Raw genomic sequence first — 27,356 nt, 5'->3', positions numbered from 1 at the left:
AAAGCTATGCATGGGGGGGGGTACTGGGGGTGTATGGAAAAACTCTACTTTTCTCTCAGTTTTGTTGTACACCTAAAACTGCACTAAAAAGTAAAGTCTTAAAATTATATTATATCAGAAAAAAATAAATTAAATTAAGTATATAATATTTTTAAATAATATTGTATCCTATGTAAAAATAAAGGATGCCAGTTTATGAATAACTGAAATGGGGCGGAAGATAGCATTTTAGAAGTTGTAGTCATGAGAGATAACAATTTAGCCAAGACCTGAATAAAGAGTTTTGAGTGTTCTCCAAATAACTGAAGAAAGAATATTCCTGTTTTTTTTTTTAATTGGCAAGGCCCTAAAGATGAAAACAAAATTGATTCTTTCTTCTTTTAGAAAAAAGAAAGAATGCTTATGTGCTATGTTTGCAGAAGAGAGTGCTCTGAGTTAACACTGGGAAGTAGGAAGTGGCCATATAATTTAGACCCATTTGCCTAGGAGTGCAAATGTTATTACAATGATTAGGAGGAAAACAATGAGAGTGAATTTGTCTTAATTATGTAGTAGACAGTTCCATGTGATTGCAGAGCAAAAATTAGCCTAGCAAAGGGCAGAAGTAGTCACAAGTTGAATTTGTCAATTCCAGTTATACTACAATTACCAAAAAAGAAAGTATCTATATTTAGGATCTTAAAAGTTGAAGTAAGACATGGTTAAATGTGAGAAATATATTAAGATAGAGTGAACTGACTTTACAGTTCAGTAGAATTTCTGTATGTTTCTGGGTAGCAGAAAGAAGAAAGCAATAGAATTTTTAAAATAGAGGATTCCATTTAGTGAGCTGAGCATCTGGAAAAATGTTGAGCTGTTAACTAAGGTTACGAAACTGGGAGAAGATATGATAAATGGGTGCCCCAAGTTCAAAATCTTGTCAAAGAGGAAGAAAAGGGGTAGATCTACCATGCATTTTATGCTGATCACTGTTTCTACTAATTTCACATGAAAATCAAATGAAGATTTGTGATCATAAAATACTTTATGAGATCACATGAACTATTTTGGTGCCCACATAAAAATATTAATTCTCAACTGAAGTCCTTAATATTTTCTTAAGGTTTACTTATTTATTTGAGAGAGAGAGAGGGAGAGGCTGCCCTAGGAGAGTCACTGCTGAGTGCGGAGCCTGAGATAGAGCTCGATCCCAGGACCCTGATATATTGATGTGAGCTGAAACCAAGAGTTGGCCACTTAACTGACTGAGCTACCCAGGTGGTCCCCCCCTAAGGATTTTTAATGCAATCTGCTGTTATGGACATTAGTAGTTTAAAAGTAATTTCATGGATTTTGTTTGCAGTTATTAGATGTAATTTATCAGAAGTGTTCTATTGTTCTAGTCTACAAAAAATACTTTTTGTATTACAATTTTTTTCCCAATATTTCATGTTAACAGCAACAACAAAAACACTTGCCTGCCTTCCAAGTTCAGATGTTTCCAGTATATTACCTGGGTGCACCAGTTCTTGCATATGAATTTTTTGTTTCTTGGAACTCTATACCATATTGGTTTTTTGGTATTGTATTGAAATTAGATCCTATAAAATTTCAAAAAACAAGGAAAATTTGAAAGGGTCAAAGAACGAGGCTTTCAGATTCCCATGCATTCACTATTCTCATCACCAAATAGCAAATAAAGACACAGAGGTTGTCATTCATACATGTAAAATCATAAATAGGGGTTGAAGAAAGGAAAGAAATTGAAAACAGAAGATACAAGTCAAAGAAAGGAGTAGGGTGAATTGGGGTAAACATGAAAACCTGAGAATTCTAGTTCTGAAATCAGATTACATGAGTTCCACTCCCAGCCTCACTGCATTCTAACCACGTGGCCTTAACCAATTTGGTTTATCTCTATAAAACTCAGTGTTTTCATCTATCAAATGGTGTAACAACATTTACCTCATGGGTTAAAAAAAAACCAAAAAAACAGTATCTAATATGCTATTGATATATTTTCTAAAATTAAACCCATAATTAAACTATGCAATAGGCCCAGATCAAATTTAATGCTGGTCAGTTTTTTACTGTCCTTACACTTCAATAATTATCATTACATTTTTTGACTACATTACTGCAAAGAAGACACAATGATTAATTAGGCAACATATCCTTGATTTCTCATATAATTAAATATTCAGAAAAAATTTTCATAAATCATACATGTATAATTCTTACTCTATTATCATTTATTGATAGTTTTAGCATTGTTCAACTATACTAACAAAAAAAATACTGTTGGTTTTATTCCATTATTTTCATCATAAAATTTAGAAAATTTTAGAATGTATCAAAATTTAGAATGTATCAATATGTTAATATTGGCATGTGACTAAAACCATTATCTTTGTTATTTAAAAACTTCTTGAAGGTGGCTAAAGACAGAAAAATTCTCCCTAATTAAAATTACAACTAATGAGAAAACTAAAAAGGAAACAGAAAAAAATGACCTACAAAAAAGTTGATGCTGAAAATAGCCAAATATGTATCCAGGTATGCCCAATCAGAAATTAAAACATATAGCAACAATGACACTGGACTCTGAGAGGAGGAGCAAGATGGTGGAAAAGTAGGGTCCCCAGGTCACCTGTCCCCACCAAACTACCTAGATAATCTTCAAATCGTCCTGAAAACCTAAAAATTCGGCCTGAGATTTAAAGAGAGAACAGCTGGAATGCTACAGTGAGAAGAGTTCGCGCTTCTATCCAGGTAGGAAGACGGGGAAAAAGAAATGAAACAAAAGGCCTCCAAGGGGGAGGGGCCCGCGAGGAGCCGGGCTGAGGCCGGGGCGAGTGTCCCCAGGACAGGAGAGCCCCGTCCCGGAGGAGCAGGAGCTGCACCGACCTTCCCGGGCGGAAAGGGGCTCGCAGGAAGGTGGAGCAGGACCCAGGAGGGCGGGGATGCCCTCGGGCTCCCGGGGACACTAACAGACACCTGCGCCCCGGGAGAGCCCCACACCCCGCGGCCGAGCTCCCTAAGGGCTGCAGCGCGCACGGCGGGACCCGGAGCAGCTCGGGGGGCTCGGGGGCGGCTCCGCGGAGGGGGCTGCGGGGCGGGAGCAGCTCGGGGGTGGGATCGGGGGGGGCTCCGCGGAGGGGGATGCGGGGCGGGAGCAGCTCTGGGGGGCTCGGGGGCGGCTCCCCGGAGGGGGCTGCGGGGCGGGAGGGCGAATGCAATAGCGCAGGCCCCGGAGCACAGGGCGCGGGGACACAGCCCAGGATCCGGCCTCCCCCGGGACAGGCAGAGGCCGAGAGGGCCCAGGACAGCAAGGACGCTCCTGCCCGGAGCTGAGCAGATCAGCGGCCCCGCCCCGGAGCTTCCAGGCCCTGCAGACCGAGAGCTCTGGAGTTACTGCAGGAGCTGACTCCAGGGCTCCAGGGCTGGCCCCGCCACTGCGGTTGTTCCTCCTGGGGCCTCACGGGGTAAACACCCCCCAGTGAGCCCTGCACCAGGCAGGGGGCAGAGCAGCTCCCCCAAGTGCTCACACCTGAAAATCAGCACAACAGGCCCCTCCCCCAGAAGACCAGCTAGACGGACAAGTTCCAGGGGAACTCAAGGGACTTAAAGTACACAGAATCAGAAGACACTCCCCTGTGGTTCTTTGTTTGTTTGTTTGTTTTTGCTTTTTGACTTCTGTTTGCTTCCCCCACGCTTTTGTTTCCGTTCTTTTTCTTTCTCTTTTTCTTCTCTTTTTTTTTCTTTTTTCTTCCTTTTTTCTTTTTCTCTTTTCTTTCCTTCTTTCTCTCCTCCCTTTTTCTCCTTTTCCCAATACAACTTGTTTTTGGCCACTCTGCACTGAGCAAAATGACTAGAAGGAAAAACTCACCTCAAAAGAAAGAATCAGAAACAGTCCTCTCTCCCACAGAGTTATAAAATCCGGATTACAATTCAATGTCAGAAAGCCAATTCAGAAGCACTATACAGCTACTGGTGGCTCTAGAAAAAAGCATAAAGGACTCAAGAGACTTCATGACTGCAGAATTTAGAGCTAATCAGGCAGAAATTAAAAATCAATGGAATGAGATGCAATCCAACCTAAGGACGAGGGTTAACGAGGTGGAAGAACAAGTGAGTGACATAGAAGACAAGTTGATGGCAAAGAGGGAAACTGAGGAAAAAGAGACAAACAATTAAAAGACTATGAAGAAAAAAATAAATAAATAAAAGACCATGAAGATAGATTAAGGGAAATAAACGACAGCCTGAGGAAGAAAAACCTACATTTAATTGGGGTTCCCAAGGGCGCCGAAAGGGCCAGAGGGCCAGAATATGTATTTGAACAAATCATAGCTGAAAACTTTCCTAATCTGGGAAGGGAAACAGGCATTCAGATCCAGGAAATAGAGAGATCCCCTGCTAAAATCAATAAAAACCGTTCAACACCTTGACATTTAATAGTTAAGCTTGCAAATTCCAAAGATAAAGAGAAGATCCTTAAAGCAGCAAAAGACAAGAAATACCTGGCTTTTATGGGGAGGAGTATTAGGGTAACAGCAGACCTCTCCACAGAGATCTGACAGGCCAAAAAGGGCTGGCAGGATATATTGAGGGTCCTAAATGAGAAGAACATGCAACCAAGAATACTTTATCCAGCAAGGCTCTCATTCAAAATGGAAGGAGAGATAAAGAGCTTCCAAGACAGGCAGGAACTGAAAGAACATGTGACCTCCAAACCAGCTCTGCAAGACATTTTAAGGGGACTCTTAAAATTCCCCTTTAAGAAGAAGTTCAGTGGAACAATCCACAAAAACAAGGACTGAATAGATATCATAGTGACACTAAACTCATATCTGTCAATAGTAACTCTGAACGTGAACGGGCTTAATGACCCCAACAAAAGGCGCAGGGTTTCAGACCGGATAAAAAAGCAGGACCCATCTATTTGCTGTCTACAAGAGACTCTTTTTAGACAGAAAGACACCTACAGCCTGAAAATAAAAGGTTGGAGGACCATGTACCATTCAAATGGTCCTCAAAAGAAAGCAGGGTAGCCATCCTTATATCAGATAAACTAAAGTTTATCCCGAAGACTGCAGTGAGAGATGAAGAGGGACACTATACCATACTTAAAGGATCTATCCAACAAGAGGACTTAACAATGCTCAATATATATGCCCCGAATGTGGGAGCTGCCATAAATCTAAACCAATTAATAACCAAAGTTAAGACATACTTAGATAATAATACACTTATACCTGGTGACTTCAATCTAGCTCTTTCTATACTCGATAGGTCTTCTAAGCACAACATCTCCAAAAAAACGAGAGCTTTAAATGATACACTGGACTGGATGGATTTCACAGATATCTACAGAACTTTCCATCCAAACTTAAATGAATACACATTCTTCTGAAGTACACATGGAACTTTCTCCAGAATAGACCACATACTGGGTCACAAATCAGTTCTGAACCGATACCAAAACATTGGGATCATCCCGTGCATTTTCTCAGACCATAATGCCTTGAAATTAGAACTAAATCACAAGAAGTTTGGAAGGACCTCAAACACGTGGAGGTTAAGGACCATCCTGCTAAAAGATGAAAGGGTCAACCAGGAAATTAAGGAAGAATTAAAAAGATTCATGGAAACTAATGAGAATGAAGATACAACCGTTCAAAATCTTTGGGATGCAGCAAAAGCAGTCCTAAGGGGGAAATACATCGCAATACAAGCATCCATTCAAAAACTGGAAAGAACTCAAATACAAAAACTAACCTTACACATAAAGGAGCTAGAGAAAAAAACAGCAAATAGATCCTACACCCAGCAGAAGAAGAGAGCTAATAAAGATTCGAGCAGAACTCAACGAAATAGAGACCAGAAGAACTGTGGAACAGATCAACAAAACCAGGAGTTGGTTCTTTGAAAGAATTACTAAGATAGATAAACCATTAGCCAGCCTTATTAAAAAGAAGAGAGACAAGACTCAAATTAATGAAATCATGAATGAGAAAGGAGAGATCACTACCAACACCAAGGAAATACAAATGATTTTAAAAACATTATGAACAGCTATATGCCAATAAATTAGGCAATCTAGAAGAAATGGACACATTCCTGGAAAGCCACAAACTACCAAAACTGGAACAGGAAGAAATCAAAAACCTGAACAGGCCAATAAACAGGGAGGAAATTGAAGCAGTCATCCAAAACCTCCCAAGACACAAAAGTCCAGGGCCAGATGGCTTCCCAGGGGAATTCTATCAAACGTTTAAAGAAGAAAACATACCTATTCTACTAAAGCTGTTTGGAAAGACAGAAAGAGATGGAGTACTTCCACATTCGTTCTATGAGGGCAGCATCACCTTAATTCCAAAACCAGACAAAGACCCCACCAAAAAGGAGAATTATAGACCAATATCCCTGATGAACATGGATGCAAAAATTCTCAACAAGATACTAGCCAATAGGATCCAACAGTACATTAAGAAAATTATTCACCGTGACCAAGTAGGATTTATCCCCGGGACACAAGGCTGGTTCAACACTCATAAAACAATCAATGTGATTCATCATATCAGCAAGAGAAAAACCAAGAACCATATGATCCTCTCATTAGATGCAGAGAAAGCATTTGACAAAATATAGCATCCATTCCTGATCAAAACTCTTCAGAGTGTAGGGATAGAGGGAACATTCCTCAACATCTTAAAAGCCATCTACGAAAAGCCCACAGCAAGTATCATTCTCAATGGGGAAGCACTGGGAGCCTTTCCCCTAAGATCAGGAACAAGACAGGGATGTCCACTCTCACCACTGCTATTCAACATAGTACTGGAAGTCCTAGCCTCAGCAATCAGACAACAAAAAGACATTAAAGGCATTCAAATCGGCAAAGAAGAAGTCAAACTCTCCCTCTTAGCGGATGACATGATACTCTACATAGAAAACCCAAAAGTCTCCACCCCAAGATTGCTAGAACTCATACAGCAATTCGGTAGCATGGCAGGACACAAAATCAATGTCCAGAAATCAGTGGCTCTTCTATACACTAACAATGAGACTGAAGAAAGAGAAATTAAGGGTCAATCCCATTTACAATTGCACCCAAAAGCAAAGATACCTAGGAATAAACCTCACCAAAGAGGTGAAGGATCTATACCCTAAAACTATAGAACACTTCTGAAAGAAATTGAGGAAGACACAAAGAGATGGAAAAATATTCCATGATCATGGATTGGCAGAATTAATATTGTGAAAATGTCAGTGTTACCCAGGGCAATTTACACGTTTAATGCAATCCCTATCAAAATACCATGGGCTTTCTTCAGAGAGTTAGAACAAATTATTTTAAGATTTGTGTGGAATCAGAAAAAATACCCCGAATAGCCAGGGGAATTTTAAAAAAGAAAAACATATCTGGGGGCATCACAATGCCAGATTTCAGGTTGTACTACAAAGCTGTGGTCATCAAGACAGTGTGGTACTGGCACAAAAACAGACACATAGATCAATGGAACAGAATAGAGAACCCAGAAGTGGACCCTGAACTTTATGGTCAACTAATATTCGATAAAGGAGGAAAGACTCTCCATTGGAAGAAAGACAGTCTCTTCAATAAGTGGTGCTGGGAAAATTGGACATCCACATGCAGAAGAATGAAACTAGACCACTCTCTTGCACCATACAGAAAGATAAATTCAAAATGGATGAAAGATCTAAATGTGAGACTAGATTCCATCAAAATCCTAGAGGAGAACACAGGCAACACCCTTTTTAAACTCAGCCACAGTAACTTCTTGCAAGATACATCCACGAAGGCAAAAGAAACAAAAGCAAAACTGAACTACTGGGACTTCATCAAGATAAGAAGCTTTTGCACAGCAAAGGATACAGTCAACAAAACTCAAAGACAACCTACAGAATGGGAGAAGATATTTGCAAATGACATATCAGATAAAGGGCTAGTTTCCAAGATCTATAAAGAACTTATTAAACTCAACACCAAAGAAACAAACAATTCAATCATGAAATGGGCCAAAGACATGAACAGAAATCTCACAGAGGAAGACATAGACATGGCCAACACGCACATGAGAAAATGCTCTGCATCACTTGCCATCAGGGAAATACAAATGAAAACCACAATGAGATTCCACCTCATACCAGTGAGAATGGGGAAAATTAACAAGGCAGGAAACCACAAATGTTGGAGAGGATGCGGAGAAATGGGAACCCTCTTACACTGTTGGTGGGACTGTGAACTGGTGCAGCCACTCTGGAAAACTGTTGGAGCTTCCTCAAAGAGTTAAAAATGGACCTGCCCTACGACCCAGCAATTGCACTGTTGGGGATTTACCCCAAAGATACAGATGCAATGAAACACCGGGACACCTGCACCCCGATGTTTCTAGCAGCAATGTCCACAATAGCCAAACTGTGGAAGGAGCCTCGGTGTCCATTCCATCAAAAGATGAATGGATAAAGAAGATGTGGTCTATGTATACAATGGAATATTACTCAGCCATTAGAAACGACAAATACCCACCATTTGCTTCGACGTGGATGGAACTGGAGGGTATTATGCTGAGTGAAGTAAGTCAATCGTAGAAGGACAAACATTATATGGTCTCATTCATTTGGGGAATATAAATAATAGTGAAAGGGAATATAAGGGAAGGGAGAAGAAATGTGTGGGAAATATCAGAAAGGGAGACAGAACATAGAAGTCTCCTCACTCTGGGAAACGAACTAGGGGTGGTGGAAGGGGAGGAGGGTGGGGGTGAATGGGTGACGGGCACTGAGGGGGGCACTTAACGGGATGATCACTGGGTGTTATTCTGTATGTTGGTAAATTGAACACCAATAAAAAATTAATTTATTATGAAAAAAACAATGACACTGGACTATTTTTACATTATATGTAATACATTAATTCACTGATGTTGAAAGAATGACTTTTCAAAATTAGAAAAATGATTTTTCAAAATAGTGGAACCAACTGAAAAATTTAACATTCTTTTCATTGTTTTAATTTTTAATAATACCTTAAGCATCAATTCCTTAAAACTAGCAGATGATATATACAATATAAATCCATTTTACGGTTGATGTAACTCATACTCAAATCAATTTATATGTAGTTTAATATACTGAAGAATATAGCACTAAATGAGAAGTAACACAAATAACTAAGATCAAATATGATAGTTAATGATAATTATAAATAGTAGGATTAAATGATAACCAAAAATTGACAAAGATTTTTAAAAATATTTATTTATTCATGAGAGACACAGAAAGGGTGAGACATAGTCAGAGGGCGAAGCAGGCTGCCTGTGAGGAGCCTGATTTGGGACTTGATCCCAGGACCTGAGAATCACACCCTGAGCTGAAGGCAGATGCTCAACCATTGAGCCACCTAGGTGCCCCAACAAAGATTTTTTTTAATGGTGAAAATAAAATCAAAATATGATGTACATTTTCAGTTGTGGAAAAATTAATAGAGTAGTAATTTCAATAAAAAAGATAATTCAAAAAAACAGATTTAAATGTAATAATAAGGATTATAGGAAAGAGCATCATTTATAATGCATGTAAGAAATCCAAGCTTTTATAAATTTGGACAGATGGTTCAAAATATATTCAATAAAACAAATTCTAGGAAATAAGCAAATAAAACAATCTTTACTAGATCAATTGATAATGAGAGAACATGATAAAATTTGAATACTACAAATTATACATACTTATGGCACTTGACATTTTAAAATAATTTTGTATTTGGTTCAACAGGTAGAAATATTATAACCATGCCATCTGATCACAATGCAAATCTACTTAATATTAAAATTTTAAGTTATTTCTCTAAAATAATACAATTGTAAAGATAATTCCCTAAATAACTTTTGCATCAGTCAAGAGTTTATATATTATAAAAAATGAATATAGAAAATCTGATTTCAGATGGAGTCAGGATGCCATGAAGAGAGAGGTCTCACACATGTACCATTTATCTCACCTTACATGACCAGAGAAGATTTCCACATACCTCAGTAACTTCCTACCACTTGCAGCCAGTGAGAAACCTCTACAATCTCAAATTCTCATTCTCTCCCAATGAACTACTTATGTTCAAAGCAGCCCTTCCCAATCTCCTCCTCAAACCTAATAAAAGCTGTCCTTCCCTTTGGCTCTTTGGATTAGCCTATGCTTATTACAGTTTGCTTGCCCCAAATTTCAATTCCATTGTTATTCCTGAATAAACTCATCATTGTTTAATTAAATTATCCCAAATTTTTGTTTGATTTAAGGTTGATAGATCCCTGAAAAGCAAACAGAAAGCTAACAACAGTACTCAGAGGCAAGTGTTTAAAGTCATAAAATATTATCATTAATAACAAAAAACAAAGTCAAATAAAATAATCACTGAACAACTGAAGCTATTATAATGAAATGAATATTAGTTCCATAGAAAGAAGGTATTACATACATAAAGGACAAATTAGGTAAGAATTAGAGAAAGCAAAATACATTTTAAAATATAAGAAATTATTTTTAAAAATATTTTAATAGGAAAGAAATTTCCAATAAGATTGAACATGAAAACCAGAGAAATGATGAAACTATCAAGTTAGAAATGGGAAATTAATATAGTCACAAATACAAAAAATATTCAAATATTTAGTAAAATACTGTGTACAATAATATGCTAATACATAGTAAATCTTTATAACTAGAAATTTTTTAATAAATAAATATGAAAGATATAAATAACCAGATGTGTCCCAGAGAGATTAAAAACTCAAGTTATTATTTCTCAAAACATCACCCTTTTTTATTATTTATTCTCCTCCAATACAAGTTCTATGCCTGACTGTTAATACTTCCATGGCAATTTTATTTGCCTTTGGTTTTCTTGCTTTCTTATTTCATTTCACAATCCACATAAAGGTTAAACTTCCTCTTTATTATTATTTCTCTTAGAATTAAGCATATTCTCCTTAAACCTTTTATCAACTATTTAATGCATTTTTACCTATTTCTATAATGTCTCAGATGTTAGGACCCATACTTAAAGCATTTTTTAAGCTCTACCACTATTTTTAAATCTGATATTTAAAAATATTCATTATTTAAATATTCATTATGTATACCAGCAAATCTTATGAATTTCATGTATCTGATATTTTATTCATGTATCTGATATTTTACTCTTATTCTATAGTATAACTAAACATCTTCAAATATTAAAAATCAGTGTAAAGTACAGATTACACTGATGCAGATTAAAGGAAGTCATGATGGATAAACATAGAAAAACAGATGATAGATACAAATATACTTAAAAGTATACATTTAATAAGTATTATAGTCTTTACGAATCAAAATTACTATTCAAAATCATGAGCTGACTGTAGGCGTTTTGTGTGTTTGTGTGAAGGAAGGGGTAGGCTATCATTTTTAATTAGTATTTTAGTACAAAAATTCCTCATTTATTCAAGATCAGATTATAAATAAAAGAAAAAAAATTCCACCAAACTCTATATAACTTTGTTTATGTCTTTGTGGTTGGGAAAATTAAAATTACTAAAATCATCTTATGTTTTCACTTAAAAAATGCTTTGCTAAGACAGCTTGACAGTTAAGTAAAATTTGAGATTTTGATTACAAGGGCTGAATTCAGTTATATACATTTATTTTAGTATTTATAATTCTACTCAGGATATTGAAGAATGTTTGACTGATATGAATTGTAAAATATGACCTCAGCTAATGTCACTCGTCCAATTGAGACATATTTGTGAAATATATACATACTATTTTATGGTCATTACATAAGCAGGCTGTTTTATCTCCTATTACAGTTTCATTTTGCCCTAGGGAATCCAGCTGCCAGAAAATGTGTTATCATTACATGCATGTCAAAAAAGATAGTACACACTTCACTAAAATATACTCATTCAACGCATTCATTTGGCAACCTCCAGCTGCTACATATTTAACACAACATTGAAATTATCTGCTGCACCGGGAATTGAGAACAAGATTTATTTCAGTGGAAATATAAAACTAACTGGATAATGTAATTTGCAGTTTATTCCTTTAAATTCCTACCAAACCAACCTCTGTTAGCCAGATTCTTTCTTTAAAAAAATGAATTTACTACCCTCAACCAGAATATTGCATTGTAGCCATCATGATTTAAAGGCATGTGTAATTGGATTAGGAAAAAATAAGAAAAATATTGATTCTTTCAGGTGTATTTTAGGCACGGATTTAGGATAATTTTTTACAGTCGTCTAACCAACTTCCTTTTTATTCATTCTGCTGGTGTTTGTGATTCACTGATTTTGACCAAATACATCTTTGTGAGTCAGCTCCAGAAAGCTCTTCCTTTAGTCAAGACATATTCAATTAATTCCAGAAATTATCTTCTAGCCATGAGAAATTTAAGTCTAATATATTAACAATAAAATAGATCTACTTACTTCAAAGCTCTTTTTGATGGTCCTGCTTCAAGATAACAATACACAAAACTAAAAATTTGCATGCGTGACTACCTTGTCATTAATATCCATTGATGGTACCCATATAAAGAATTGGACTAAGGAGATAAGTATAATTTGTAATATTTCTGGTAAATTCAGAAAGGAATGCTATGTGTGATCTTTAGCAATTTGATTGCCTAACACAGGTAATAAAAATCTGCCTCACTACTTGTAGTGGATAACTAACCTTGAAATATCCTTATGCTACCCAAAATTGAGAAGGCAGAAACAAATTTGAATTTTGGCAGAATTTACAACTGAAATAAGTGCCTTTTTCTGTAGGGATTTGTCACACAAAGTGGTCTCCCCAACATGTTGATGTTCTAAGAAAGTCACAATTGACATCAGTCCCCAAGGCCATCATTATTCAGCTATATGTAAAAGCAGGAAGAGGGATCCCTGGGTGGCGCAGCGGTTTAGCGCCTGCTTGTGGCCCAGGGCGCGATCCTGGAGACCCGGGATCGAATCCCACATCAGGCTCCCGGTGCATGGAGCCTGCTTCTCCCTCTGCCTATGTCTCTGCCTCTCTCTCTCTCTCTGTGACTATCATAAATAAATAAAAAACTAAATAAATAAATAAAAGCAGGAAGAGTTTCAGCTGTCAACAAGAATTTAAGTGGTGCACATGTGTATTTTAAAATGAAATGAAGAAATTTAGAGTATGTAAATCATATTGATTGGGTATGTTTTTAAGTCCAAAATTTGCATCTCCTTGGTAAATAGGAAATATCTTCAAGCAATGCAAAATCTTCTTCATAAAATAATTTATTAGAATTAATCTCTCAATGCAACACTTTCTATTGTCAGTGTTTCTTCATTTATTTCTGTTTTAACATCAGAGAATAACAACCCAGGGAGGATGCTCAATCTTACCATTTTTAGATGAGATAATCAAGGAATTTTTTTTTTTTTTTTTTTTTTTTTTTTTTTTTTTGTAAGAGCTGAGGAAGTTCTAGGGAAGCTTCTGATAAACTTCCCTCCTGGATTACATCAATTGTCATTGGATCATATCTTTCCAGTTTTTCTCTTTCACAGAAATTCTTCTCAAAACATATTAGAGTGATCCCTTTAAAACATAGATATTATTCTACTACTCAATTACTCACGTAATCATCACAATTGGAGAAAAAAAGTCAAGTCTTACCTGATCTCTTTATCATATAGAGAAGATGCTGATTCTTCTGTGTCATCTGCTATGGCCACCTTGTCCTTCATTTGGAGTTATTCTCTTGTGAGTGGGTATGAGGTGTACTCTCTCCATGCATTTAGGTCTGTGCTAAGATATGGTAGAAAGTGTTCATCTACCCCCAAGCCTGCTTTTCCTTCTTTGGGACAGAGCTAGACAATTCTAGCCTACACTGCAGTTGCAAGTGGCTGTGTGAGTGAGTTCCCACCAACAGAATGTGACTGTGAGTAATGTGTATTACCCGCAAGGAATCACCTATTGAAAACAAACAAACAAACAAAAAATCATTCCACTTTGAATCATATATTTGCTTCCTTGCACCACTGAATATAATTATGTCCAGACCATAAAGGGAAGCAGAGCCAGAGGTAGAAAAGCCATTACACTTGTACAGCTAATGGAATGCTGCTTCTCAGTAGAGAATACCTCTTTGGACTCAACATGAATGAGAAATAAGTTTGTAACACTGATGCTTTTGGGCATATTCTAGAAACTCATGTTAGATTGCCTAACAGTCCCTCTAAGATAACTCGAATCCAAAATATCATCCTCTCTTTATTTTCTATTCCCTTACATTGCTTTACTTCTCTACAGTGCATTTTCTGTAATTATTATAAATTTATTTGATCATAGTTGTCTTTTTTTCTAGAATATTAACATTAAGAAGGCAGGACATTGGTTAAGTTGTTTGTTTGCTTTTCTTTCTTTCTTTCTTTCTTTCTTTCTTTCTTTCTTTCTTTCTTTCTTTCTTTCTTTCTTTTTCTTTCATTCTTTATTTCTTTTCCTTGCTTCATCCCTAGTCTTCATTAAATACTTATTAAAAATAGGTATTCAATAAATACTTATTGAATGCATGAATGATATTTGAAGCACAACAAATATTTTTCAAAGACTCAATTTTGGCCTCCTATTGAAAATTACTATAACTGGGATTTTGGTTATAGTTGGACATATTTTTTGCATAATAAAATTACTAATGTTTATTTAAACAGTTCAAGACTAATTCAGATTTTCTTGGTATATGATGTAGTTTCAAGTGTGAAAAATCTTGTTATTTCTTATTTGTACATTATAAATTAAAGGAAAATTTATCAAAATATATCTGAGACTCTGTTTACTCTTTGGACCTTATAATACTCTGCCCTTTGCAAATTCCATACCAGCCACATGCCAAGCATTAGGAAGCCCAATTTCCCTTTATCATCTAGGGTCTTTATTTAGAATCCCTTCCATGTTTTTAGTTAGCCTCCTGAAGTCTTTTACTTCTATTTCATACTTCTCATCAGTCCTTTATTGACCAATCTATTTAAAGTTGAAATACTTCTACGTTCTCTACCTCTTTTCTGATTTTATTTTTCCACCTAACTTCTAGTGTCTTATTTCAATTGGAAGAACAAATGATGTTTACCAAGTGTCAAGCACTTCTTAAAAAATATTATCTTCTTTAATACATCAAATATTTAGTCATCCTTCCTATTATATTTTTGACTTAGTCATGAGAACCTGGCTTATTTATTTGCTTACAAATTGATTTATTGGGGAATCACAACTAAAAAAGAAAAAAAGATGTCAAAACCAGAGCCAATGCAAAAATCAGAAGAAAAATTCAAAATATATCAGAGAATCAGCTCATCTATCAAACAAGAATAAAAAAGAAACAGGTAGAGAAAAGAGCACGCTAAGAAATTAAACATATTCCAGAAACAAAATCAGTCCATTACAAAATTACCAAAGGCGGTTTACTCACTGGCTTCTACCCTGTAATGGATCTGTCATCACTTTGTTTCAGTTGAGGTACAAAGATGTTTGAAAAGAGTTAATTTTATAAAATATAAACTGGAAATTAGTTCACATAGTCTTGTTGGCAACCAAGAATTTTATTAGGCTTCAGTTTACAAGGTGGGACTTCAAGTATATTGAGCCCTAATTGAACTTCAAGTATATTGAGTCCTTGGTTGGCTACATGAGGCAGGCAAGTCTTTGGAGAGATTCTAAAAAAGAAGAAAAGAAATGAATGTACAGTTATAGGAATGAAAGAAGCCTATAATACAAATGTTATTACAATTGATAGAGTCACTGAGTTCCCTAAGTCTATTGTTGTTTTGCATAATTCTTACTCTTTTGTGGAACTTCATTCCTTTTCATTACTTTGTCTTCTAGGTCATTAATTCATTCCTCTTCTTCTTCCAGCCTGCTGTTCATTGCATCAAGAGTATTTCTAATCTCATTTACTGCCTTCTTCACCTAAGTCTAAGTCTGTATCTTCTGTGTGTTAGAAAAGTCCATTATGTTTCCTGTTCTTGAGAGTAATGGCTTTATAAAGAAGAGGTAATATAGTGTCCAGGATCTGGCACTTCAGAGAGTATTTCCAATGTGTGCTCTGTGGGTTCAGCTGCTGTGTTCTGGCTACTTTATCCTACAGGCTAATCATCTGGAGAGGCTCTCCTTGCCTGTTGTGGGCTGTATTTGGTCCCTGGCCTGAATGTGGTGAGTTTTAACCAAGCGTGCTCTGGTCTGTTTGTGAAATGAGACCTGACTCCAACTCCACTGGAACTAAAGCCAACAAAACTCTCTGATCAGTGGATATGGTATGGGCAGGGGTCTGTGCTGGTCTTCTGGGGGAAGGGGTCTCTCCATGCTGGGACAAGACATGCAGGACTGAGAAGGGTAGTTCCAACAGAATGCAGGGGTGTTGTTACTTGGTGTAAGCGAGTTAGGCAGCCAGTGTTGGTGTTGTACTGCTTACTGAAGGTGGCTCTGTGTTTATGCTGAGGGGAGAGGGAGAGAAATGGCACTGGCCAGCTTCTTAGTTCCTGGAGAGATGTCTCTGTGAATGTTGCTTCTCAGGGATATGCTCCAAGAAGTGTGAAAAATATCCCCTCTGTGTGCCCCAGGTGTTCCTCAGATTGCTGTTTCCATGCTACCTGCCTCTGGGTGGTTTTCATCCCTTCTCTCCAGGAGCAGTGCATATCATCTGGACTCTACCCTGGCCAAGCCTTCTGACGGTTAATACTCCAGGCTTTAAGCCCCACCCACTGGTTGTAAGAACTCACAAAATTGAGCCCCTTTTGTTTTTGTCTCATTTATATGGGACATGTTTTAAGAAAGAAATGGATTGAGGCTGCTGCAGAGGGGAGGTAGCCCTGGCTGCAGAGAAGGGCAAGAGAGAGAGAGAGAGAGACAGAGAGGAACACATAGGGGAACTCACAAAGAGAACATTTCCTGAAAACCATTGACTTGGAAAACAAAAGGGGCTCAATTTTGTGAGTTCTTACAACCAGTGGGTGGGGCTTAAAGCCTGGAGTTTTAATGGTCAGAAGGCTTGGCCAGGGACAAACATTATATGGTCTCACTCATTTGGGGAATATAAATAATAGTGAAAGGGAATAGAATGGAAGGGAGAAGAAATGGGTAGGAAATATCAGAAAGGGAGACAAGAACATTAAGACTCCTAACTCTGGGAAACGAACTAGGGGTGGTAGAAGGGGAGGAGGGTGGGGGTGGGGGTGAATGGGTGATGGGCACTGAGGGGGGCACTTGACGGGATGAGCACTGGGTGTAATTCTGTATGTTGGCAAATTGAACACCAATAAAGAATAAATTTATTATTTAAAAAAATAAAAAAAAATTAAAAAAGGTAACTGATATTAAAACAAAACAAAACAAAACAAAAAAACAAAAAAAACATGTCCCAACACTTCCTAGCTTCTTCAGTAGGGTCTCTTTTCCCCCTTTAGTTGTGGAGTTTATTCTGTCAGTCTCCAGGTTGATTTCTTAGGTATTTAGGATGAATTGGTAGTTGCCTAATTATGTTTGTAGAATGAGGCCAGCCATGGGTCTTCTTACTCCACCAACATTGTCCTGCCCCCTGCTAAAGTAAAATATTTTTTTAAACTTCAGAAAATAAATATTCTTATAAGAACATTTTAGAGAGTGAGAAGAAAATATCTTAGCTGCATAAAAAAATGAAGATGGCACCTCCCTCTCTACAACATTAACTACTACAATATAATGAAATTTGTCTTAAAACTTTTAAGGAAAATCTTTTTCCAGGCTACAATTTAATATCTAGTCAAACCACCAAATATAAGGATATAATAAGGCATACTCAGACATGCCCACTACATTTTCTTAAGAAACTGTTGAAGGTTATTCTTTAGCAAATGAGAGAATAAACCAAGAAAGTCCTGATATCTGGCAAACAGTGTATCTAATAGAAGGGAATAGTTTTGAGAAATGACAGGATGAGAGGTCTGTTTCAGCATGAGGAAGAAAACATACAGGTTATAAAATAAATAGGGCTGCTTAGAAAGGAAATTTTCAGAAGAAAAAAAAAGGAACCAATTTCAAGACGACACTATCAATATGTCTGTGACAAGGATATCAGGGTGTGTGGTATAAAATGCAAATTTATTCTGCTCATCATTTGTCTATTACTCTATCATCTAGTCTCCATCATTTATCTACTTTGTACCACAAGAGGCTGACTCCTGCCACTACATGTTCTAGGCTTCTTAGTCAAATGGATTTAAGTTAGATTAGTCAATGGAAGATAAGGCAGGCAGTTGAGGAGAGGGAAAGGGAGAAGTCAATTTGTATGTAACCTCCAACCCCTCCACCCACCCACACACTGCTACCATTGGCTTTTCTATCTTTGGCTGAATTTCTTCCATGTTCTAATTCTAACCAGCTAGCTCCTCTGTCTTGTGATCCAAATTTCTGCTGATCAGGCCTCACAGTAGTTATAGTGTCACTAAAAGTGACCTTGATTTTTAGGTTCCAGCAACCAACCTGAAAAATATTTTCATAAACAATCATTGTTGGTTATATCAAAATATGGCTGTAATTGAGTAGGGAGAGAGTGAGATGGGATAGATAAGAAGGACCTAACCATTACTAATCAGGAAAACTATGCAAATAATGCATAAGATTAAAAACAATCAAGAAAAATGTTTATTAAATGATATCAGTAGTGAATATGGATGAAATTATTTTTGCAAAGATTGAAGTATAAAAAGCAGGAAATAGTTGAGTTGTTGATTCGTGAGATCATCTTTGATTATAAGTCCTTTAATATCTTTTGATTTTTAAAACTATGTTTAGGATTTACTTAGATATCAACAAAATTATTTTGGTTTTTTTGTTTGTTTTTAAAATATTTTTATTTATTTATTCATGAGAGACACAGAGAGAGAAAGGGAGGCACAGACACAGGCTCCACGCAGGAAGCCTGACATGGGACCCAAGCTGATCCCGGGTCTCCAGGATCACACCCTGGACTGAAGGTGGCCCTAAACCGCTGGGCCACTGGGGCTTCCCAAATTATTTTACTTTAAAATGAAGTACATTGCTATAAAGTGTTATAGTATAAATCAAGTCATACTTTATTTTACTTATTCTGCAATTTGAATAATTAATAATTGCCACTAAAATAATATGGTAATTTACATTACTATAGAGCAATTTGAATCATCAGCTATCACATTCTAACATCCTGTCAAGGCACAAATATGTCCCACTCACTAGACACTAGTAGTAGATAAATTGAATATTATTTTATGTACATAAAGTTTAAGACTATCCTTGTCACAAATTGCCCAAATACCATTTTTCGTACATAAATAATAATTATATTGTTGATTTTTTTTATTTTTAATTTTTAAATTATCAAATGAAATTTAGATCCCCAAATAAATATGATAACCTATTGAGAATGTTACACTTCAGTAAATGTTAAGATATAAATTACATTTACACTATAATGACTCCTTAATAAACTTTAAATATTCAGTATTTTTTACTGCTGCATTTAAATTTGTGCTTAAAAATCTAATTGCCATTAATGTGATTTTACTTATTTTGACTTAAAACTATTCATACCTTATGATATTAAATTTTTAAAAAACAGAATACAAACCTCATTTATTGCAAATTGATTTCAAAATTTGTGATTTATTTGAATTCTCTCGCAAGTTTTACATAACTTCTTTATATATATTAAAAAGATCATTCCACAGAAGTTTAATACCAATATTTCTTTTCACTATTCCAGAGGTGATTTGTCCTTATTCTTCAAAGCTGGGTCATGTGTGTCAAATGCCAGCATCCCACACATTAATTTAGGCAATTCAAATCCACATTGCAGAGGAAAGGGAAAAACATTTGATGTGTTACAAATTCACCCACCATTTCATAAAAATTATCATATAGAAGTAGGAAATTGTTTTATTTTTCTTCTATCTGGGAAAATAGTGAAAGATATAGATTAAGAATGCAAGACTTATTTCCCCTGTAAGTTAATCAATTAGATGAGGAAAGACACTACATTGATTTAGCTCGGATTTTCATTTCCCTCTCAACCACTTTAAATTATCATTTAATTTAGGTTTTCCAATTCTTTCCACTAACTTGATAACACTTTATCCTGAATTATTCTAGTAATAGTGGTTCATTCAGGACTATTTTATGAATTGTCTTCATTTTGTCATTTAACTCTCAGGTTTTCCAATACTATTCAATAATTACATGTCACTCTGCCCTGATTGGTTCTAATAGTCTCTAAGATAATTTTGGAAAAAATCTGATGTTATACTTGGAATTAATTCTACTTTTGTTATTAGCAAAAACGCCCACATGATTCTACCCATAAATTCAAAAACATAGTCAGAAAAAAAACTATTATTTTAATTGGATTTACTGCTAGTATTGTTGTGCATTCCCAAGTTATTTCAAAAATAGAAAATTTGAGAAGTGGCGTGGAAATAAATTGAAGCAGAATATAAATGACATAAAATACTCATATAATTGTTATAGCATAACCTAGGTTTGGTATAGATTGACATTTATTTGACTTTTCTAAGACATCAAAACATCTACTTGTTGCTCGATATTTCCTTAACAGTACATACTGCCACAAATAATATTTTTTGAAAGTATATGCTATGTAAAAACTTGAACAAAGATTTAGGAAGAATATGATGGCTTTTATATTTCATGAGTAGTCAATTTAAAAGGATCACAACACATAGAGAAACAACAATTACAAAAAAATTATTACCAAAATAAATAATTTTTAAAAATATTTTATTTATTTATTCCTGAGAGGCAGAGAGAGAGAGAGAGAGAGATAGGCAGAGACACACACACAGAGAGAAGCAGGCTCCATTTAAGGAGCCTGATGTGGACTTGATCCCAAGACTCCAGGATCACACTCTGTGCCAAAGACAGATGCTCAACCACTGAGCCACCCAGGTGTCACAGCCAAAATAAATAATTTAATGAATTATTACATGGATTCCTAAGAGCAATGTCATTAGATGGAGAAACACTTATAAGTAAGTATGTAGAAGTGAGTTGTTTTTCATAGCCATGACAAATTATATTAAAAATCATATTTTGTTCTTACTTTGAGGAGATTGAGAGGTCAGTCTGATTCAAAAGACCATTTTCTCTGACTCTATTCTACTACATGTCCACAAAATTTCCAGGTATTTGTTTGAATATATCCAATGATAAGTAACTTTATATATTCCAAGGCAGCTAATTTTAACTCATTTGTGTTTAATAGAAGAGTTTCAATGGACTGTATCCCCTTACAGATTGTACATGTCATTAAAAGTTCTAACCACATAATTTATACAGAAAATTTTGAGAAGATTTATTAACTGATCCAAAGAGATTGGCTCATGAAGGGGTAAGGTTATACTTAAACAAACCCACACACACATTTACACACTTATACAATATAGATGTGTTGTTAAAATCACTTATACATTCTCATTCTGTTTGAGATACAATTTTTCAGGAAAATATTTACAGATCACATAAACCCAATCTTTTTAAAACTCATTATGAGATTATAAACATATATGATCTGTGCTGAATGTAGTTAGGAGATATGCAGATTTTATTATATCTAAGCCAAAAGAAATATTATATTTGAGAGCATTTCTCTATTGTCATTTATATATCCCTTGATTATTATTATTTATGATAGTGGATATATCCAAATAGTTGGCATTTAAGTAAATTTATTACTATAATTTTATCCATAAATATCTTAAGTAGAGAAGATCTGACATTTTGATAACATCTCATCACTAAGAGTCCCTTAGATGATTAAATAAAACAATGATCTACTAAAATTTCTAAGTTGTTCTGATTTTATGAGAGTCACATGTGTCTTGAGATCTTCCTCTTAGGAGACAAAACTGATCATATATTTATACTTAGTCTATATGCTTAGTTAGGAAAGAACCGGGAGTGGATTGGCATTTGGGTGGCTCAGTTGGTTAAACCAAGAGCTAACACTTGGTTTCGGCTCAGGTTATGATCTCAGAGTCCTAGGATGGAGCCCCATGATAGGCTCCTTACTCAGCAGAATCCACTTCCTCTATCCCACTGCCCCTCCCCATCTTCACACATTCTGTCTCTCTGTTTCTTTCTCTAAAATAAATAAATATTTTTAAATAAATAAATAAATAAATAAATAAATAAATAAATAAATAAATAAATAAACAGGGGTGACTGGCTGGTTCAGCCAGTAGCGCATGTGACTCTTGATTTCAGAGCCATGAGTTGGAAATCTACATTGGGTGTGGACATTACTTAAAATAATTTTTTTAATTAAGAAAGACTAATGTGGGAAGAGGGGACAAGATGGAGGAAGAGTAGGGTCCCCAAGTCACCTGTCCCCACCAAATTACCTAGATAACTTTCAAATCATCCTGAAAACCTAAAAATTCGGCCTGAGATTTAAAGAGAGAACAGCTGGAATGCCACAATGAGAAGAGTTCCCGCTTCTATCAAGGTAGGAAGATGGGGGGGGGGGGGGAATAAAGAAACTAAAAGGCATCCAAGGGGGAGGGGCCCCGCAAGGAGCCAGCCTAAGGCCGGGGCGAGTGTCCCCAGGACAGAAGAGCCCCGTCCCGGAGAAGCAGGAGCTGCACCAACCTTCCCGGGAGGAAGGGGGCTCGCAGGGAGTTGGAGCAGGACCCAGGAGGGCGGGGATGCCCTCGGGCTCCCGGGGACACTAACAGACACCTGCGCCCCGGGAGAGCCCCACACCCCGCAGCCGAGCTCCCTAAGGGCTGCAGCGCGCACGGCGGGACCCGGAGCAGCTCGGGGGGGCTCGGGCGGCGGCTCCGCGGAGGGGGCTGCGGGGCGGGAGCACGAATCCAACAGCGCAGGCTCCGGAGCACAGGGCGCCGGGACACAGCCCAGGATCCAACCTCCCCCCAGGACAGGGAGAGGCCGGGAGGGCCCAGGACAGCAAGGACGCTCCTGCCCCGAGCTGAGCAGATCAGCGGCCCCGCCCCGGAGCCTCCAGGCCCTGCAGACCGAGAGCTCTGGAGTTACTGCAGGGGCTGACTCCAGGGCTCCAGGGCTGGCCCCGCCACTGCGGTTGTTCCTCCTGTGGCCTCACAGGGTAAACAACCTCCCCTGAGCCCTGCACCAGGCAGGGGGCAGAGCAGCTCCCCCAAGTGCTCACACCTGAAAATCAGCACAGCAGGCCCCTCCCCCAGAAGACCAGCTAGACGGACAAGTTCCAGGGGAACTCAGGGGACATAAGTATACAGAATCAGAAAACACTCCCCTGCGTTTTGTTTGTTTGTTTGTTTTTTTACTTTGTGATTTCTGTTTGCTTCCCCCACACTTTTTTTTTCCTTTCTTTTTCTTTCTCTTTTTCTTCTCTTTTTTTTCTTCCTATTTTCTTTTTTTTTCTCTTTTCTTTCCTTCTTTCTCTCCTCTCTTTTTCTCCTTTTCCCAATACAACTTGTTTTTGGCCACTCTGCACTGAGCAAAATGACTAGAAGGAAAAACTCACCTCAAAAGAAAGAATCAGAAACAGTCCTCTCTCCCACAGAGTTATAAAATCCGGATTACAATTCAATGTCAGAAAGCCAATTCAGAAGCACTATTATACAGCTACTGGTGGCTCTAGAAAAAAGCATAAAGGACTCAAGAGACTTCATGACTGCAGAATTTAGAGCTAATCAGGCAGAAATTAAAAATCAATGGAATGAGAGTTGCAATCCAACCTAAGGACGAGGGTTAACGAGGTGGAAGAACAAGTGAGTGACATAGAAGACAAGTTGATGGCAAAGAGGGAAACTGAGAAAAAAGAGACAAACAATTAAAAAACCATGAGGATAGACTAAGGGAAATAAACAACAGCCTGAGGAAGAAAAACCTACGTTTAATTGGGGTTCCCAAGGGCGCCGAAAGGGCCAGAGGGCCAGAATATGTATTTGAACAAATCATAGCTGAAAACTTTCCTAATCTGGGAAGGGAAACAGGCATTCAGATCCAGGAAATAGAGAGATCCCCTGCTAAAATCAATAAAAACCGTTCAACACCTCGACATTTAATAGTGAAGCTTGCAAATTCCAAAGATAAAGAGAAGATCCTTAAAGCAGCAAGAGACAAGAAATCCCTGGCTTTTATGGGGAGGAATATTAGGGTAACAGCAGACCTCTCCACAGAGATCTGACAGGCCAGAAAGGGCTGGCAGGATATATTCAGGGTCCAGGGTCCTAAATGAGAAGAACATGCAACCAAGAATACTTTATCCAGCAAGGCTCTCATTCAAAATGGAAGGAGAGATAAAGAGCTTCCAAGACAGGCAGGAACTGAAAGAACATGTGATCTCCAAACCAGCTCTACAAGACATTTTAAGGGGGACTCTTAAAATTCCCCTTTAAGAAGAAGTTCAGTGGAACAATCCACAAAAACAAGGACTGAATACATATCATGGTGACACTAAACTCATATCTCTCAATAGTAACTCTGAACGTGAACGGGCTTAATGACCCCATCAAAAGGCGCAGGGTTTCAGACCGGATAAAAAAGCAGGACCCATCTATTTGCTGTCTACAAGAGACTCATTTTAGACATAAGGACACCTACAGCCTGAAAATAAAAGGTTGGAGAACCATGTACCATTCAAATGGTCCTCAAAAGAAAGCAGGGTAGCCATCCTTATATCAGATAAACTAAAGTTTATCCCGAAGACTGCAGTGAGAGATGAAGAGGGACACTATATCATACTTAAAGTATCTATCCAACAAGAGGACTTAACAATCCTCAATATATATGCCCCGAATGTGGGAGCAGCCAAGTATACCAATCAATTAGTAACCAAAGTTAAAACATACATAGATAATAATACACTTACACTTGGTGACTTCAGTCTAGCACTTTCTACACTCGATAGGTCTTTTAAGTACATCATCTCCAAAGAAGCGAGAGCTTTAAATGATACACTGGGCCAGATGGATTTCACAGATATTTACAGCACTTCACATCCAAACACAACTGAATACACATTCTTCTCAAGTGCACATGGAACTTTCTCCAGAATAGACAACATACTGGGTCACAAATCGGGTCTTAACTGATACCAAAAGATTGGGATGGTCCCCTGCATATTTTCAGACCATAATGCTGTGAAATTAGAACTAAATCACAAGAAGAAGTTTGGAAGGATTTCAAACACGTGGAGGTTAAGGACCATCCTGCTAAAAGATGAAAGGGTCAACCAGTAAATTAGAGAAGAATTTAAAAATTCATGAAAACTAATGAGAATGAAGATACAACCGTTCAAAACTTTGGGATACAGCAAAAGCAGTCCTGAGGGGGAAATACATTGCAATACAAGCATCCACCCAAAAACTGGAAAGAACTCAAATACAAAAGCTAACCTTACACATAAAGGAGCTAGAGAAAAAATAGCAAATAGATCCTACACCCAGCAGAAGAAGAGAGTGAATAAAGATTCAAGCAGAACTCAATGAAGTGGAGACCAGAAGAACTCTGGAACAGATCAACAAAACCAGGAGTTGGTTCTTTGAAAGAATTAATAAGATAGATAAACCATTAGCCAGCCTTATTAAAAAGAAGAGAGAGAAGACTCAAATTAATAAAATCATGAGTGAGAAAGGAGAGATCACTACCAACACCAAGGAAATACAAATGATTTTAAAAACATATTATGAGCAGCTATACGCCAATAAATTAGGCAATCTAGAAGAAATGGATGCATTTCTAGAAAACCACAAACTACCAAAACTGGAACAGGAAGAAATAGAAAATCTGAACAGGGCAATAACCAGGGAGGAAATTGAAGCTGTCATCCAAAACCTCCCAAGACACAAAATTACAGGGCCAGATAGCTTCCCTGGGGAATTCTCTCAAACTTTAAAGAAGAAATCATACCTATTCTACTAAAGCTGTTCGGGAAGACAGAAAGAGATGGGATACTTCCAAACTCGTTCTATGAGGCCAGCATCACCTTAATTCCAAAACCAGACAAAGACCCCACCATAAAGGAGAATTATAGACCAATATCCCTGATGAACACGGATGCAAAAATTCTCAACAAGATACTAGCCAATAGGATCCAACAATACATTAAGAAAATTATTCACCATGACCAAGTAGGATTTATCCCCGGGACACAAGGCTGGGTCAACACTCATAAAACAATCAATGTGATTCATCATATCAGCAAGAGAAAAACCAAGAACCATATGATCCTCTCATTAGATGCAGAGAAAGCATTTGACAAAATACAGCATCCATTCCTGATCAAAACTCTTCAGAGTGTAGGGATAGAGGGAACATTCCTCAACATCTTAAAAGCCATCTACAAAAAGCCCACAGCAAATATCATTCTCTTAGGGGAAACACTGGGAGCCTTTCCCCTAAGATCAGGAACAAGACAGGGATGTCCAGTCTCACCACTGCTATTCACATAGTACTGGAAGTCCTAGCCTCAGCAATCAGACAACAAAAAGACATTAAAGGCATTCAAATTGGCAAAGAAGAAGTCAAACTCTCCCTCTTCACCGATGACATGATACTCTACATAGAAAACCTAAAAGCCTCCACCCTAAGATTGCTAGAACTCATACAGCAATTCGGTAGCATGGCAGGATACAAAATCAATGCCCAGAAGTCAGTGGCATTTCTATACACTAACAATGATACTGAAGAAAGAGAAATTAAGGGTCAATCCCATTTACAATTGCACCCAAAAGCAAAGATACTTAGGAATAAACCTCACCAAAGAGGTGAAGGATCTATACCCTAAAAACTATAGAACACTTCTGAAAGAAATTGAGGAAGACACAAAGAGATGGAAAAATATTCCATGCTCATGGATTGGCAGAATTAATATTGTGAAAATGTCAATGTTACCCAGGGCAATTTACACGTTTAATGCAATCCCTATCAAAATACCATGGACTTTCTTCAGAGAGTTAGAACAAATTATTTTAAGATTTGTGTGGAATCAGAAAAAATACCCCGAGTAGCCAGGGGAATTTTTAAAAAGAAAAACATATCTGGGGGCATCACAATGCCAGATTTCAGGTTGTACTACAAAGCTGTGGTCATCAAGACAGTGTGGTACTGGCACAAAAACAGACACCTAGATCAATGGAACAGAATAGAGAATCCAGAAGTGGGCCCTCAACTTTATGGTCAACTAATATTCGATAAAGGAGGAAAGACTCTCCATTGGAAGAAAGACAGTCTCTTCAATAAATGGTGCTGGGAAAATTGGACATCCACATGCAGAAGAATGAAACTAGACCACTCTCTTTCACCATACACAAAGATAAACTCAAAAT

The sequence above is a fragment of the Canis aureus genome, chromosome 17 (genome assembly GCF_053574225.1).
Source record: "Canis aureus isolate CA01 chromosome 17, VMU_Caureus_v.1.0, whole genome shotgun sequence".
Lineage (NCBI taxonomy): Eukaryota > Metazoa > Chordata > Mammalia > Carnivora > Canidae > Canis > Canis aureus.
Note: the sequence above shows the minus strand (reverse complement) of the source record.